Raw genomic sequence first — 16,340 nt, forward strand, 5'->3', positions numbered from 1 at the left:
AGGCTCGCAGAATCCGGGAAAACCTGGAAGAACAGACGGGAACCTCTGGGAGCAGTGCCTCTGAGTCCGACGAAGAATGGACAAGGGTTACCCGAACCAAAAAGGCCAATAAGGCAAAAAGGGCCTTGCTCAAGGACCCCTTAAAGCAGATTAAGGCGATCAGGAGCGTCATCACGCCTTACCATAAGAACGCTAAGTATTCTGTTTGGGAGCACTTAGAGTTGTTTGAACAAATGATGGAGACTTTCCATTTGAAGGACAGCCAAAGCTGCATTCAATATGTAAAGTGGACCTTCTCCCCGGAATACTCCAGTTTCTTTGCGGGGCTGGAGGACCAAAATCATTTAAGATGGTCCACCTATAAGGCGGCCATCCTGAAACATTTTTCTGTTCACAGAAATCCTCAAGAGGCTCGCAAGGCAGCCTACAATTTGCAATGTGGGGAGGATCAGGCCCCACAAGAATTTGTGCAGGAGTTAAAGCGGGCTTTTGCACAGACCACAAGAAGGGTGCGCACGGATAGCCGTGAATTTATAAACACGTTTTTCCATGCCTTGCCCAAATATATCATGACCCAGCTCGTGAGGGATTTTCACGAGAAAAGATCTTTAGACTGGGTCATTGAACAGGCTACCCGCATCTATGAGGTGCAGAAGCCCATAGAAAATAAAAGCAATGCCCAGAAAAACCCCAAAGCCAACAGCACCCCTGCTGCTGCCAAGGTGGCAGAGGTAAAGGTCACCCCCGTTTTGGATTTGGAGATGGGGGGGCCTAAAAACCTACCTGCACCTAATAATGCTAGGCCCAGAAGGTCCTCGGGCCAGTCGCAGACAGGGAGCCAGGGAGGCAGCCCCACAAATGGGGTCCCTCGCTCTCCTGACTATGTAAGTCCTCGCTACAAAGGTAATCGACCCATCCTGGGTTATGTGTGGACTCCTCCAGCCCAAGGGGGGGGATCCAGACAAGCACCTAACCCAGGGAACTTCCCTCCAAACTTCCCACAGGAGGGCAGAAATTTACCAAACCCTGGGCAGAACTTTTTCCCCAGATATCCACCCGACTTCCAACCCCAAAATCATCCATCCTTCTTTCCTCAATTCCCTGAGCCCAGACCACTGAATCCGGGAGAGGGGAGGCCAAGGGTGGAGGGGTACCAAAATCTTCCCAACCAGGGGTACTACCAGAGGAGGGACAGCTACCCTTCCCGGGATCAGCCCAGGGGAGAAAACAGGGCCCCGTATCAGCCTGAGCGGGTTTCCCAGTTAGAGCGCCAGGTTCAAAACATGGCGCGGGATATGGGTCATATACTGAGGGCACAGCAGAACCCTCAGATCAGCATGCCGGCGCAGAACGCACCCAACTCTGGACCTGGTGCTCCAGAACAATGACGGGGGCAGCACCCCGATAAATCACCGGTTCCCAGGGAGGAGGCACAAAGGGAAGGGGGGTGTAAAGCCTTGGAGGAAGCTTCCTTCCTCACTTGTAAACAGCCCCTGGAAACCCAGGAACCGGAAACAAAATCTCTTGCCCCTGAAAGTCTGCCTCCTAAGGAGCAGAGGGGGGGTAGGAGAAACAAAAGACCCAAACAGACTCAGTTTGAGGAGGAGGTACAGATCTTCCAATTTGAGGGAGAGGGATCCTCAGAGGATCCTGGGAAAAGGATCTTCTCCTTCAGAGAGGGGGGAACTCCTCCCAAAGAAAAATGGGTCCCTAGGGATGCAAATCCAGACTGGGGAGATGTGGAGACTGAGCTACCGCCGCCCACCATCTCATCCCAGAACCAACAGCAAGAAAATCCCCTGGTTCAAACCCATCCTGGTGACTGCCTCCAAAAAGGGGGGGGCGGCCCAGAAACAGAGCCAGGGGAACCCACCATGGCTCTGATCTCCAGTTGCAAAATTTTTCTTTCAGATTCCCAAGACTCTCCACAGAATTCTGCCCAAATCTCTTCGCTAGCGATGTCCAAAACCAGAAAATTAGCCCACCAGTTGTCCAAGAATGTACATTATCTGTGCCCCCTTGAGGAGAAGGAGGGAAGATATTATGCACCGGTACAAGTACAGGGGCAGGGTACAATCTCGGCACTGGTGGACACTGGATCTCAAGCTACCCTTCTGTCCAGAAGGGCCTTTGACGAACTGAATGCAGGAAGGGGAGAGAATTACCAAATTCCTCTCACCTCTCTTCCTGGACAACTACAGAACTTTGACGGGAAGGAAATTCCCGTTGAAGGGACTGCAGACTTGGACATTAAAATTGGGCGACATAAGTTGAAACACCCGGTCATAGTGGTGACCCCAGAGGGCACCCCTTGTTTACTAGGGAATGACCTCCTGAGAAGGTTGTCACCCCTAATAGACTGCGTAAACAAGGTCCTCTGGACTCAGACTAGCCGACCCATAAAATTAAAACAGAGTGTCAACCATGTTAGTTTAAACGGCACATGCCACATGGTTGAACAAAAATCTGACCAAGTAGAATTTCACTTCCAGAACAACCAAATTCCAGACGTGACAGTAATAGCAGTAGGACAACAGACTGGTGATGGGGGGTCCTCTCTATTTCTGAAAATCAACCTTCCTTCCAGTCTAAGGTGGTATTCCACGCTGGAAGGAAACACTCTGAAATTCTATACTAATCCACAATCAGAAACTCCCACTCCTATAGTCCAGAAAGATGTGAAATCAGCTCAAAGCCTGGCTGATATTCAGCAAATTGGAGAGCAGTTGTTCATCCCTGTTCAGTTAAATGATGGGAAGGACTCTGTTCTCGCTCGAGTGTGTGTGAACAACGGTAAGAGCTTCATCAGCGAAGCCATGTTCCGCCAACTCCCAAAAGATCCAGCCATTCCCACCTTCAAACTGATAGACAAATGGGAAATGGACCTGGAAGCACCTGACTCCAAACATCTCCTGCCAAGCAGGTGTATGCTCAAAATCTCCATTGGCAACAAGAGCATAGTCCATAATTGTTGGGTCGTGCGAGACGTCACTGCCGCCTTTTACTTAGGCAGTGACATTCTCAATCGCTTTGCCATTAGTTTGGACCTAATAAACTTCAAAGCTTGGTCCCGATTAGCGGATAATCCCATGGGCTTTGATGATCCAGAAAAAGCATTTAGGTCAGCTCAATTGCTACCTTATGCAGTTGAAATTCAGGTTAAAGAGGAAGTCACCATCCCAGAAAGGACCCGACAATTCTCCCTGGAAGTGAAAGTTAAAAGGGGACAAGAGTTGAAAAACCCTGATGCTTACATACATCTAAATGCTTCTCTCCAACAGCAAGGGTTGGGGGTAAACCCAACACCATTAGTCAACATAGAACATGACACCATTCCAATAGAGGTGGATAACAGCGACTTAAAGAGTATTACTCTAGCCGCAGGCACCATTATTGGAATGGCGGTTGATGACCGACATTTCTCCATTGATCTTGTAAATGAACTGTTAGGACCAATCCCCAAGGACTGTTTTGACAGTGACAGTGAGGACAACACAACACCAGACAGGATTTTTACCCGGCATGGGGGGAACTTCCTGGTGTACACTTCCTGCCCCTATGGTAAGGAAGATGTGACTTGTGACTTCAGGAGGGATGAGGTGATTTTCCAGGTCCATGAGGGCTGCCTTTCCCACCTGAAGCCTCCAGTCCAAATCAGCACTCTAACCAGGGACTTCTCCACCCAGCTGGAGGAGGCCGCTGAAATAGCCAAACCAGAAGTCTTTCCAGGCTTCAGGCAGATGGTGGAAGAGAGAGTCAACCTAGCTGATGCCTGTGTGACTCTGGAACAAAAGCAAAAGTTGAAACAAGTTTTCTTGGATTTCCAAGATCTCTTTGCGGTAGACTCATATGACTGTGGTCGCACCGACATCCACACCACAACAATCCCCACGGACCCTGGCATGACTCCAGTGTTTGTGAAGCAATATCGCTTGCCTCTCGCATCAATGGAGTCCCTTACTGAAATAATTAAGAACCTTGAGTCCCGGGGAATAATCCGTCCAGTCCACAGCACCTTCAATAATCCGGTGCTGGGAATATTGAAGCCAAACGGCCAGTGGAGAATCTGCGCTGACCTCAGGGAGCTCAACAAACGGGTCCACACTTCCCGATGGCCTCTTCCCTACATTGACCAAGGGCTGGCCCAGATTCAGGGGTCACAGGTATTCACTGCAATAGACCTGACCAATGGATACTGGACCGTGCCTGTCAGTAGGGAGGACCAATACAAGCTGGCTTTTACCTTTGGGGGCCAGCAGTACACATGGACCCGGACTCCCTTCGGATACCTTAACTCCGGTAATGAGTTCAATATTTTCCTACATAAGGCCATGCCCGACCTGGGTACGAGGGGTAACCTGGCTTATGTAGATGATGTCCTCATCAAAAGTTCATCTGTGGAGGAACACATAGCAGAGATCCGTTATGTTCTGACCCAGTTGAGGGCCGCCGGAGCGAAACTTTCCTTTCAGAAAGCACAGTGGTGTAGAACCCGTGTTAATTTCTTGGGGCATGAGATTACTCCTCAGGGTCTCTGTCCCCAGGAAAAGAAAGTGGAAGCACTTCAGAAACTGAAAGACCCCACAACTCTGCGAGAACTAAGGAGCCTCCTTGGACTGACTAATTACAGCAGAAAGTTCATTGAGGGCTACGCAGAGATCACCAGACCCCTGATTCATCTCCTGAAGGGGGGGGTCAAGTGGGAATGGGGTCCAGAACAAGCCGAGGCAGTAAAACAACTCAAAAGAAGCCTCTCACAAGCGCCTTGCCTAGCTTACCCTGTCAGAAACAAGGAGTTCTTCCTGGAGACGGGGTTCTCTAATACGTGCTTGACGGCAGTATTATATCAAAAGCATGACAAGGTCAATAAAGTAATCTCCTATGCGAGCAAAACTTTATCCTCTGTGGAGGAAAAATTCAACGATTGTGAGAAGGCACTCCTGGCAACGGTGTGGGCATTGAAGAATTACCGCCCGTTTATCCAGGGGGAACACATCATAGTGGAGACTCCACACCAGCCTCTGCAATATCTCCAAAGTGACAGAATCCGGGCCGGAAATGTGAGTAATTCCCGAATTACTTCCTGGATTCTGTCAATGCAAGGCTTTCCTGTGGAGGTCAGATATGGCCAAAACAAGAAGAGTCCCCTCGCACAAGGTCTGGCTGACTTGCATGATTGTGCCAGAGAAAACTGTCTCGAGGACGAAAGTCTAAAAATCAACGACAACATGGAGGCATACCTTAATTCCCCCCACAAAGTCTTTGAAGAGGACAAGTGTGAGGGAATGCCCACTGTCTATGTGGATGGATGCTCTTACCATGTTGACAACGACGGGGAGAAAGAACTGGTGGCTGGCGTAGGGAATGCATGGGTGAATGAGTCCCCAGAACCCTCCGCTGGATACAAAATTGGTCCCCGAAGTAGTCAGGTGGCAGAATTGATGGCTGTGCATCAGGCCATCCTCACTGCTGTCCAGCATCAACTCCACGAACTGGTCATAATCACAGATTCGGATTATGTACGGAACGGGTTCGTGGAGCACCTGGTTAATTGGAAGACCAGAGGCATGGTATGTGCTAACAACAAACCCTTGAAACATGGGAAGTTGATCCAAAACATTGATGATCTGGTCACCTCGAATGAGATGACCATCTATTGGAAAAAGATCAAGGGTCATTCCAAAGTAGAGGGACCAGACAAAACTGGAAACGACTTAGCTGATCAGCTGGCCAAAACCGGGGCCATCCAAGGGGATCTAATTGAGATTGAGTCCCTGTTGGGGGAAATCCAGGTCACTGCCATCACTAGGTCCCAGACAAATGCTCACAACGACCTTTCAATTGCACAATGGAGTAAGGAGACCCCTGATGCTGATTTGATTACTGCTCAGAAGGGGGATCCAATAATTGGTAAATTTTACCAGCACCTTGAGGACCCTGAGAACTTTCCCCTGACGGATACCGATTACACTGGGAAAGAGGACCTAAGAGTGTTGATGAAATGTCCAAAAATGTTCCGAATCCAAGACGGTTTGCTGGTAAGGAAATCCAAAGCTGGCCACGATCAGTGGGTGGTTCCTACCTCATTCCGAAGCCTGATGTTAAGTCACGCCCATGATGCGGCCACCGCCGGTCATAGGGGGTTTCACACAACATTGGAAATCTTAAGAGAGGTTGCATACTGGCCACACATGGGCCAGGACCTCAACCAATATTTGAAGGGTTGTCTTGTGTGTGCACAATTTCAGCCGACATCCCTCACACACCGGGCGCCTTTACAAAAGAGGGGAATGACACTGCCATGGTCAGATTTACAAATCGACTTCGTAGGCCCCGTGATTCGCTCGGCTAGGGGGAATAAGTACATGTTGACCGTCACATGCTTGTTTACCAAGTGGGTGGAATGTCTCCCAGCCCCAAATTGCAAGGCAGAAACTGCAGCTGCCTTGATGATTAACCACATCTTTTCCCGTTTTGGTCTACCTCAAAGGATTGAGTCAGACAGAGGTAGCCACTTCACCAGTGAGGTAATGACAAAGATGTGGGAGATACTGGGGGTCAAGAGAAAGCTGCATATTGCTTATAGACCAGCTTCTTCTGGGGCAGTAGAGAGATATAACCGGACAATTGTGAGCATATTAAAGAAGTTTGTGGCAGATTCTGGGCCAAGTTGGGATATCCGATTACCTCTGGTCCTAATGGCCATCAGATCTACCCCTTCATCTGCAACCAAAATGTCACCATTTGAGTTGATGACTGGGCGCAAGATGGTGCTTCCGCAGCATTTGCTCTACAGGACCCAAGAGCAGACACTGATAAATGCCTCCACTACTCATGAGTATGTAGAGAATTTAAGGAAACACCTTCAACATGCTTTTGCTTACGCTCAGCGGAATCTAGAAAGATCGACTGATAGCATGAAGACCCATTATGACCTGAAAACTTCCAGGAAGGAATATCAGGTGGGAGACCGGGTCTATTTATACAACTTCCAAAGGAACCAGGCCAAGCAGCGCAAATTTTTGCCTACATGGAAGGGACCCTTTGAGATCGTCGATAAGATCTCCCCTGTGGCCTACAAGATCCGCATCCCCAAAGGTGGTTCGGCAGAGGGGGAAGACAAGTGGGTCCACATAAACCAGTTGAAGTGTTGCCATCCCAGGCACACTCTGCAACAACTGGAGGAATCCTCTGGAATCCTAGCGGGTACTGTCTCAGACTAATTCAGTTCCAATCATAAAACGTACCACATCTAGTCTCTAACATACTGTGATTTGTATGAAACTGTCTCTTAGTTACATTGTTTTTTTTTTCTCAAAATAAGAATGTAATGTTTTGTTATGATGAAATGCATATGCTGCCCCACTATCTCAACAGTGGTGGAAAAAAATCTATGAATAGGTATTGCCGCTCTTCCTTTGTCGTCCTAGGAGAAAGAAAACCGGGAGACGGGCCAAGGAGGACGATCCGGAGACCGGGAACGGAGATCCAATGGGCCCAGTGGACCGCCCAATACTCCCATCAGGACCGGCGAGGAGAACCGATCGATCAGTACCGGATGGAGAAGAAGATGCTGAACTGTGCCATCTACAGAAGAGGAAGAAGATTATGCGGACAGACCGGTGCATGGGTCAAAACCCTTGTGCACGCGACTCCCCATCGACTCAAATTCAAAGTGCAGTCGCGTGGGGGGGACTTGTTGGGTGTCCTGACCCACGTTTAAGCTATCCTGCTACAACATTTGGTGCTGTGGGCTAAGGAAATTCAAGATGGCGGAAAACCCACATGTGCGCCGAAATCCAGGAAAGCTGCGCAGTTTGTGCGCACACTAAAATGGTTGCCTCACTTGCCACCCACCAGTGCGAGAATGAAAGGCCGGGTTGCCATGAGGGAAATGGGTTGCCAAAGGAAAAACAGTAGCGCCGGTTAGCTTCAAAGCGCTTTAAAACCACCATTGGACTACCCGCACAGTAGTCTGAAACCATTGGGAATGGCAATGCTGATTGCCAAATGCAACCTAGAAGTGTGGGGAATTCATTTCTTAAATCCCAAAAATGAGTGCAGTACCAGTACTCACCACTATCCAAAAGCCGGCGTTTTAAAACCACTCTGTGTGTTTTTCTGAAGGCAAGCAAAATGCCTATTTCAAACCTTGCAACATGTGCAAAATATTCACTGAACACCAGCAGACATTTGGCAGAATGGAGTTTTGTGTGCCTACAAAATCTGGGAAATGAAGAGCCCAAAAACAATGCTTATAACAAAAATGCTATGGAGTCAGCAGCTTAAGCCTAACTGCAACTGGATTTAAAACCACCAAAATCGAAAATGTTAAATTAAATGAGTGACCTATGTTTGGTGTCACATGCCTTTGTAACTGTTGAAATGTCATAGTTTTGCACTTAGAATCAGCATTCTAGCTGCATGTGTAAAATTACAAGTTATTTTAAAAGCAACAAAAAGTTAGCTGAAGGTCTGGCTTAAGGAACTTGATTTTGCCTAGCAACTACCCATCAGGAGTGAAACTTGAGTCACCACTGTGTTCCCAGGCCAACCTTCCTTTTGCTGCCCAGGCTAAGGATATGCCATCTATCTGATAATTGAATTATCTGTGCTCTGCAAGAGAGTGAACAAAGCCCTCTTCACTCAGGCAAAGGTTTTTATTACCGCAGTCGTAAATTGTAGCTTCCTCTTGGCAGGAGCTGGGAGGAGCACTGCCTGTGAGAAGCAAGCTGGCTTGGCAGAAACTGGAAAGACTGGGTTCTGTACCATGTGACCTGAAAAGACACACCCCTGCAGCAAGGATATGGTTTTATAAAAAGATGAATAACTCATAGAGCGGACATGTGAAAATTTTATAAATGATACCATAATTCTTGTGATTTTTCTGCCCACAGTTTAAGACGTGGTAGGAACCGGTGGTATGTTCGGGGAGGTTTTAGCGGAAAAGTGGATATTACTCTAAATGTGTGCATGTTAAAAATCTGAAACTTCATCAGTTAATGTCCCTACCCCCTGCACACATGTATGTAAAGTTGGGTCCATGTCGGAAATTGAAAAAGCAGTTAAAAAGTGAAATATGTGCCAGTTCTGAATGCAAGCTCCCAGGAAGAGCAGAGTTTGAACAGGGGATACCTCCTGTGATGCATGATGGGTGCATATGATTTTAAAACAATATGTACCTCTGCAAATATGTATTTGTTTCAAATCTAGATTTGTGTGTAAGTTGACAGGAGGAGTGGACTTTCTGCAGGCGGTAAAATGACATCAATCTGACTCACAGTTCAGTTTGCCAATCAAGCGGAGGAATGGAAGTTTGACCAATTAGAAGCTGAGAGAGAGGTAGGGTCAGTGATGCTAGAACACACCCACATTCTAAACACATAAAAGCAGACAGACAGGACAGATAGGGACTTTCCAAATCCATTTGCAGCGGGACGCTCTGCCGGAAAAATCCATACTTACCTCCATCAACCTCCAGAAAGCCAAACTAGAGACTTCAATCTATCCAGAACTAGAGACCAGACCAGAGGGAGAAAGCAGTGCTGTACCCAGAGAGAAAGCAGTGCTGTGCCCAGAGAGAGACCCGAGCCCAGTCCAAAACCCTGACCAGATCCATGGCGAGGCCCATTTCACTCAAGAATATAGTGTGAGTACATAGCAAACTGTGTAGAACCAAGCTTTTAGTTTAAATTCATCTAATTCAATCTATTTAACCTAAGTAGAACTGCCTCCTAGCTGTCACCTGTCATTCTAGCTGCAAAAAGCCGCACTTGTCTTTTTGAAACTTTAAAATTTCAAATCTGAAAAACGACCTTTATTTAATCGCTCATATCTCCGCAACCGTTTGTGCTAGAGACTTGCAATAACTTTTATTTGATAGCTTAGAATCGTAGCTTTGAATCGCACCAAGAACCGCATTCCTAGCCCTTATAGTTTTACCGCAATCGCGGAACACGCATCCGCGAATTTTGCCGCGATTTGCAATTTCTTCACATGTAAAAAAAACTCCTGCTGCCTGATTTCAATTGCCAGAAATTCGTTTTAACCTGCTAACTATCCCTGCATCATTGCTAGTGTGAGCCTGGACTAATATTAACTAGATACCACTCACCCTGAACCTCTATAAGGGAATTAAAAGCAAATTTAGCATATTTCTCATTCATTGCCAGCACATATCAAAGCATTTGGGCCTGTGTTTTCAAAACTCCTATCTGTTTTCTGTAAGCTTGCTGGGATTGAACTGAATCACATTTGATTGCATTTCTGAGAACTGTGTGTTTCCTTCCATTTCCTTGCCTTGCATTAAGGGGGGGGGGGGGAATTACCAGAGAAAAGTGATTACATTGTTTTGTTGAAATCATATTGAGTATTTCTATACGGCATTTATTCATTCAACCTTGCCTCCATTTGAACTCTATAAAGCATTTTGTACCACCTTCTTCTTTTGTTCCTATTTACCAGTGTGCTACCTTATCCATTTCATCTCAACTCCTTATTGATTATAGAGAAGCGTGCTAGTGCCAGATTCTCCGTTGTTGATCTTTATCATATCAGATTAAGTGTGCTATTCAATTATTAATTTATTATAAAGTGTCATATATATATCTATTGTTTAAATTATCAAATAAACCTTTTAAACTTGCAAAACAGAACTACTTCTTGGCTCAGTGGGGTCAGGGGGATTCCAAGAGAGGGGTGTTATATAGGGGTAGTCATCCAGAACGCATGAACTGGACCTAAAGATATATCAATAAGGGTTTTCATTCAGTATTATAGACTAGGCGTTGACTTAGCTGTAGTGGTGAATTGAATCCTCTTACACCTCCTATCGCAGAAAACCTATGTCAGCACAACATCCAGACACATCTTCACTGATATTCTCTTTTCTGTCCCCTCTCCAGATCTATGGACTCCTCATCTCATCTCTCTCTCCCCTCACAACTTCACCCATTATTGGTGGCACTAGATGGGAAGTACTCTTGGTGGGCTTTGCATCTCCCAGTTGTATCATTAATGTCTATCAAACTGGCACTATCTTGTTTCAGGGCCCTCAAGCCATCCCCTTCCTCTTTGACCGGCGCCTGCCATCCCTCATTAACTTCCTTCCCACACCTGCTACTCCTTCTTCCACTCTCCCCCCGCCTACGACTAGTGCACCACTCCCCTGTACCCCTCCTCGGAAAACCTTTAAAGGGGGTGAACTCTTACATCTAGCCATGCTTAATGCTCACTCTGCTATCACGCACTCTGCTGACATCTGCCTCCTCCTTGAAGACCTTGACCTCTATATGCTTGCTCTTACTGAGACGTGGTTCAATACCAGCTAAGTTACTGCTTTTGACTACCTTCTCCCTGACAGCTATGAGATCTGCAGCAAGCCCTGTCCTAACCGTGCTGGTGGTGGGGTTGCTCTGATCTTCCCTGAGTGGGTCCCTTCTTCTCTCATACCCACCTAGCCACACTATTCCTTTGAGATTCTGGTTTGCAAGCTGGTCATCTCTCCCACCTCCTCCCTGACCATTGCCACTATCTACAGGCCACCTGGCTCTACCACCCTGTTCCTCTCTGAATGCGCTGATGTCTCCTCCACTTTCCTCACAACCACCTCTAAAACCCCTTCTCCTGGGTGACTTCAACATCCACCTTGACTCCTCAATCATGGCATTCACTCTATTCTGTGACCTCTGCACCTTGCTCTCCCTCCCCATTCTCCCTTCTGGTCCTACTCACTCAGCTGGACACACTGTTGGGAAGGGGCAACCCCAACCCACCCCTCTCAGTGCTTTAGAGTAAGGTGAGTGGCATTTGAAGCACCATGGGGTGGGGAGACAGTGGTAGGACCCCACCCCAATATAATCAACGCACATAGTATGGGCCAAGCTACGAGCAAGATTGCCATGTTGTATAGATGTTAGTGCATTCTGTGTAGATGTTAGTGATCATAGTTTGGAGACAAGGTTTGTGCAGCGAATGCAGCATTTCATGCAGCATTTTATGCACTAGGCCCTAATTGCGAGACGAGGGAAATCTCCAGTCACGCTCGAGCTCCCATAAGGACAACCCACACCCTCAACCGCCATAAACCTCATTCATTGTTCTAACAGTGTTGCAAAGATGATTTTCTATTCGCAAGGAATGTGCCCTACAAGGCCACGATCATTGACCGGCATCTGGTGTGCATGTTATCTCACACAGGCCAAAGCATGACCCAGCCCATCCCCTGGTGAACACGAATTATAGCTCATATAACTGACTAAACCACAAGATCTCTGAATTCCATGGCACCAGGTTCCCTTTGACCACTAACCCTAAAGTAACAAGTCTTGAAATGTTCAAAGAGGACAGGCATTGTACGTCTTTGAGCTACAATCATATGATTTTAAAACTTTGGAGGCAGATGGCGCTGAGTGAGTGAAATGTGTGTGTGGAGGTTAGAGTGCCCCAGAACCACCTTTGTGTCAGTCTTAAAACCTTCCAGGCGCACAGTATAATAATAAAGAATCATTGTGTTAGGAGTATAGTTAATTTGTTCTTTGACCTTCGTCGGTGAGAAGACAATCTCTGCAGCACCCACGTGATGGAAGACGGACAGACTGGGCTGGAACCAATGACCTTGCATCCCTTACGGGAAAGGCAGATCCTGTATAGGCACACACCAACCAACCGCGCAGGTTTTTACTATATTTATTGCATCATGATGACAAGGGGGATCATTCCGAGTTGAGTGGTAAGGGTTAACAGTCACCGGTAATGATGCCGGTGCCGGTAAACCCTTACCGCCCTTTTCTGAGGTCCCTTAGCAGGTCCCAGCAGGAACGGCTGGTCTGACCAGCCGTTGTCTGCGGGTCCCGTTAAGGGACCTTGGAGCTAATAACGGGCCTGCAATTTGCGGGGCCCATTATTAGCGCCTTCCCCATTGGGGGCTCAAATGGGAATGGGGAATGGTTAACTGATTGGGGACTTACCGGGTCCGCATAGGTCGGAATGTCCCGGTCAGCTAGACCGGACCCAGACCCGGGATTGGAGGCTTTCATGGCGCTAATTGCACCATGGCTACCTCCAAACTTGTAATGACCCCCAATGTGTCTCCTCTTAAGCCTCTGCTTATACCCTTTTATGGCAGAACATAAAACCTAAAAAATGTTGCTGTTGCTCTCTTTGTGTGAAATTAAAACTTGTTATCCTTACAAGATCGATTTGTGCCTTTTATTTCACTAGAGGGTTGTATTTGTTCTGGTGTGAGCGTTCCGGGGCGTCCCTTCAACACTCTTGATGCCTCCATCCACACTGATCTTTCACTCCCTCTCTCACTGATCACCCCACTCTCCTGGTCAGACCATACTCTCCTCTCACCTGGGCCCTCTCAGCCCTCTGATTGCACCTACCCCAGCCCTGCCAAACATTCGTTCATGAACATCCATACAATGAAATTAGTGTCAGCTGCTACAATTGCATCTACCTTAATGCCCCCTCTCTTCCCACTACAGGCTTTACCTCTGACTCTGCTCTCAGCAACCTCCATCTTGTCATCACAAATACCCTTGACATTCTTGCCCCAGTCATGAGGATCCAACTGAAAAATGCCTCCAAGCGTAACACCTGATATGATTCCAAACTTGTAGCCCTGAAACGCAAGTGCAGAGCTGCGGAACAGAATTGGCAAACCTCAGGCTCACCCTCTGACAAACTGGCCAGTTGCCTGCTCCAAAGGCAATATTGACTCTCCATCCACTCTAAGAAAAGGGTCCACATCCAGGCTCACGTCTCTGGTCATCCAACAACATGGCTGAACTCTTTAAAATCTGCAATTATCTAGCCAACCCTTCCACAGTCTCCTCGTCACCTCTCTCTTCACAGGCCCTCTGCAAAGCACTGGCCACACACTTCAGTGAAAAAATTCAGGAAATCCTGAGCACTCTTTCATCTCTCTCCCCCTACCCATTCCCCACCCGCTGCCTCCTATGACCTCCCATCCCCCCTCTGCCATTCGCTCCTCCTTTTCTCCTATCACACTTGATGAGGTCACCAGAGTTGTCTGTTCCATGAAGGTCTCTTCCAAACAGGTCTGCCCCTGTTCCTCCAGAACCATTAAGGACAACATTGGCTCTCTTGCCCCTGCACTTGCTTTTTTCTGCAACCACACTTTTGCTACTGGATATTCCCCCTCATCCCTCAAGCACTCCTTTGTGCATCCCCTCCTGAAAAAGCCTTCAGCAGACCCGTCTTATCCAGCCAACTATCTATCACCCTCTTCCTTTCGAGACCATTGGAGAAGCTGTTCCTCCCCCAACTGACCCAGCAAACTGAACTTCTTAGTTGCCTACACGAGCATCAATCTGGTTTCCAAGCATCCAGAGCCACGGAAACTGCTCTTCTGAACACCTGTGAGGAACTGCTTGCATCTCTTGACTCCAACTCTCCAGCTGTTCTCACTCTACCAGATCTCATTCATTATTCTTATGTAGATGTTATTGAGATATCCCTCTCAGTGTTCAAGATGAAGGGGACAATGTTTGTATGTGTATTCATAGAAAGGAGACACAGTTGTGGAGCTGAAAGTAGGCAATACTGAGCTAAGGGGGTCTGGGCTCCAGAAACCATAAAACACGCATCAATATAAGTATGATAAATGTCACAATAACTATAATCACACATGCATCTCTACTCGACCATAGTCCTTTGGCCATGGTCATTCCAGTGGTGAAACATTCAATTTCATCACTTCTGTATACCCCAAACAGAGGCATAATCTCTCAGTGTCCGTTAAGAAGCCTCACTAATATAGGCTTTAGAAGTGCATCCGTGGGTGGCAGCTGACCAGATGGCCTATTTTGCTTGAAGTTTTGTTTTCCCTACCCCTCTCTACCTCCAGGCATCTTGGGGGTATGGAGGGAATATTGTTGGTTTCTTGTAGGTGCAGTATTAAAAAATACTACACTTTCCTACCTTCAAGAAGTCCTTCCCTAGCTATTTCCATGGACGAAGTTTGTATTTGGACACCCCGGGCACAGAGTGATCCTAGAACAATGTGTCAGTGGTTGGCAAAGGCGAAATGTCTGGCTGGTTAAAATGTGGGTTAGTGTATTCTCCGTCACTGAAAGGTACGTGCTAAGGAAGGTATTCATGTTCTGAATCAGCTACCCCCTCCTTTACCCATTTGTCATAGGGCAAAGGCTTCTCGCACCTTTTGGTGAATTAAACGCAAGTTTTAAATCAACTGGTTACAATAGTCTACCAATAATGGATACTCAATCTCGGAAAATCTTTTGAGCCTCAGTACAATCTACACATTAGCAGGTCTCCCCATCGAAATTCCATATGGGGACATACCTGTACTTGCTTGGGCTGTCATTCTCATTGACATTAAGGCTAATGGTAGGGTTTCAGGCCATTGTAGATCGCTGTGTGAAAATATCTTAGCTAACTTGTTCTTCAGGGTACAGTTGTGTCTCTCAACTAACCCAGTCGATTGGAGATGTCTATTTTATCTGTAATCCCTCACACACATGCTTGGTGACCAATGATATAGAGTGGGAACAATTGCCGACCAGATTGCCCTTGGTAAACCAAAACAGGGAAAGTGATGTTTTATCATTACTTTTGCTGTTGACATTGCAGTGTTATCTTTCAGAGGGAAAGACTCAACCCATTTGCAAAATGCACAAACTACCACTAGAACATATTTAACATTCTTTCCATCTCAATGAAATCAAAGTTTATTTCTTCAAAGGGCATGGAAGTTGGACCAACGTTTCCCTAAGGTACTGGTGTTCCTTTCCCAATTTTATGTTGAAAACAGATAATGCAATTCTTGCCCCGGTTGGTCCGCTATTTTGGGTATGTTGGAATTCCTCCGTATCGGGTCTTGGTGTTTACAAATGCCTTTTGCACTTATGGGGGCTGGGCCATGGGCCATGGCCACTATAGCTTGTAAGTATGCATTAGGTAACATCAATTTCTGTTTGTCATGGCCAAACCAAAAACCTTCCTCATCTACGCAGGCTGGTCCCGATCCTCACCCTTCGATTTCCTTGGCTGTGGCCTCGGCCTGAATCTCTTTTATACTGCTAATGCCCTTTCCATCATCCCACTCTCGGTGACCCATCTATCAGGACCCAATGCGTACATTCCAGACTGTAAGTCTGTGGTTGTTTGTTTGACAATTCGGTCTGCAAAAGCATTGCCTTTCCCAATACGGTCAGTAATTTTCTGGTGTGCTGTGCATTTCATTATTGCTAGCTGTTCAGGTAATGCTAGCGCTGACAAAAGCTGCATTATCAAGGGACTTGCTTAATATTGGTACCACAGGATGTCAGAAATCCTCTTTGCCCCATAGT

The sequence above is a fragment of the Ambystoma mexicanum genome, chromosome 5p (assembly GCF_040938575.1).
Source record: "Ambystoma mexicanum isolate Mex_15411 chromosome 5p, UKY_AmexF1_1, whole genome shotgun sequence".
NCBI classification, from domain to species: Eukaryota; Metazoa; Chordata; class Amphibia; order Caudata; family Ambystomatidae; genus Ambystoma; species Ambystoma mexicanum.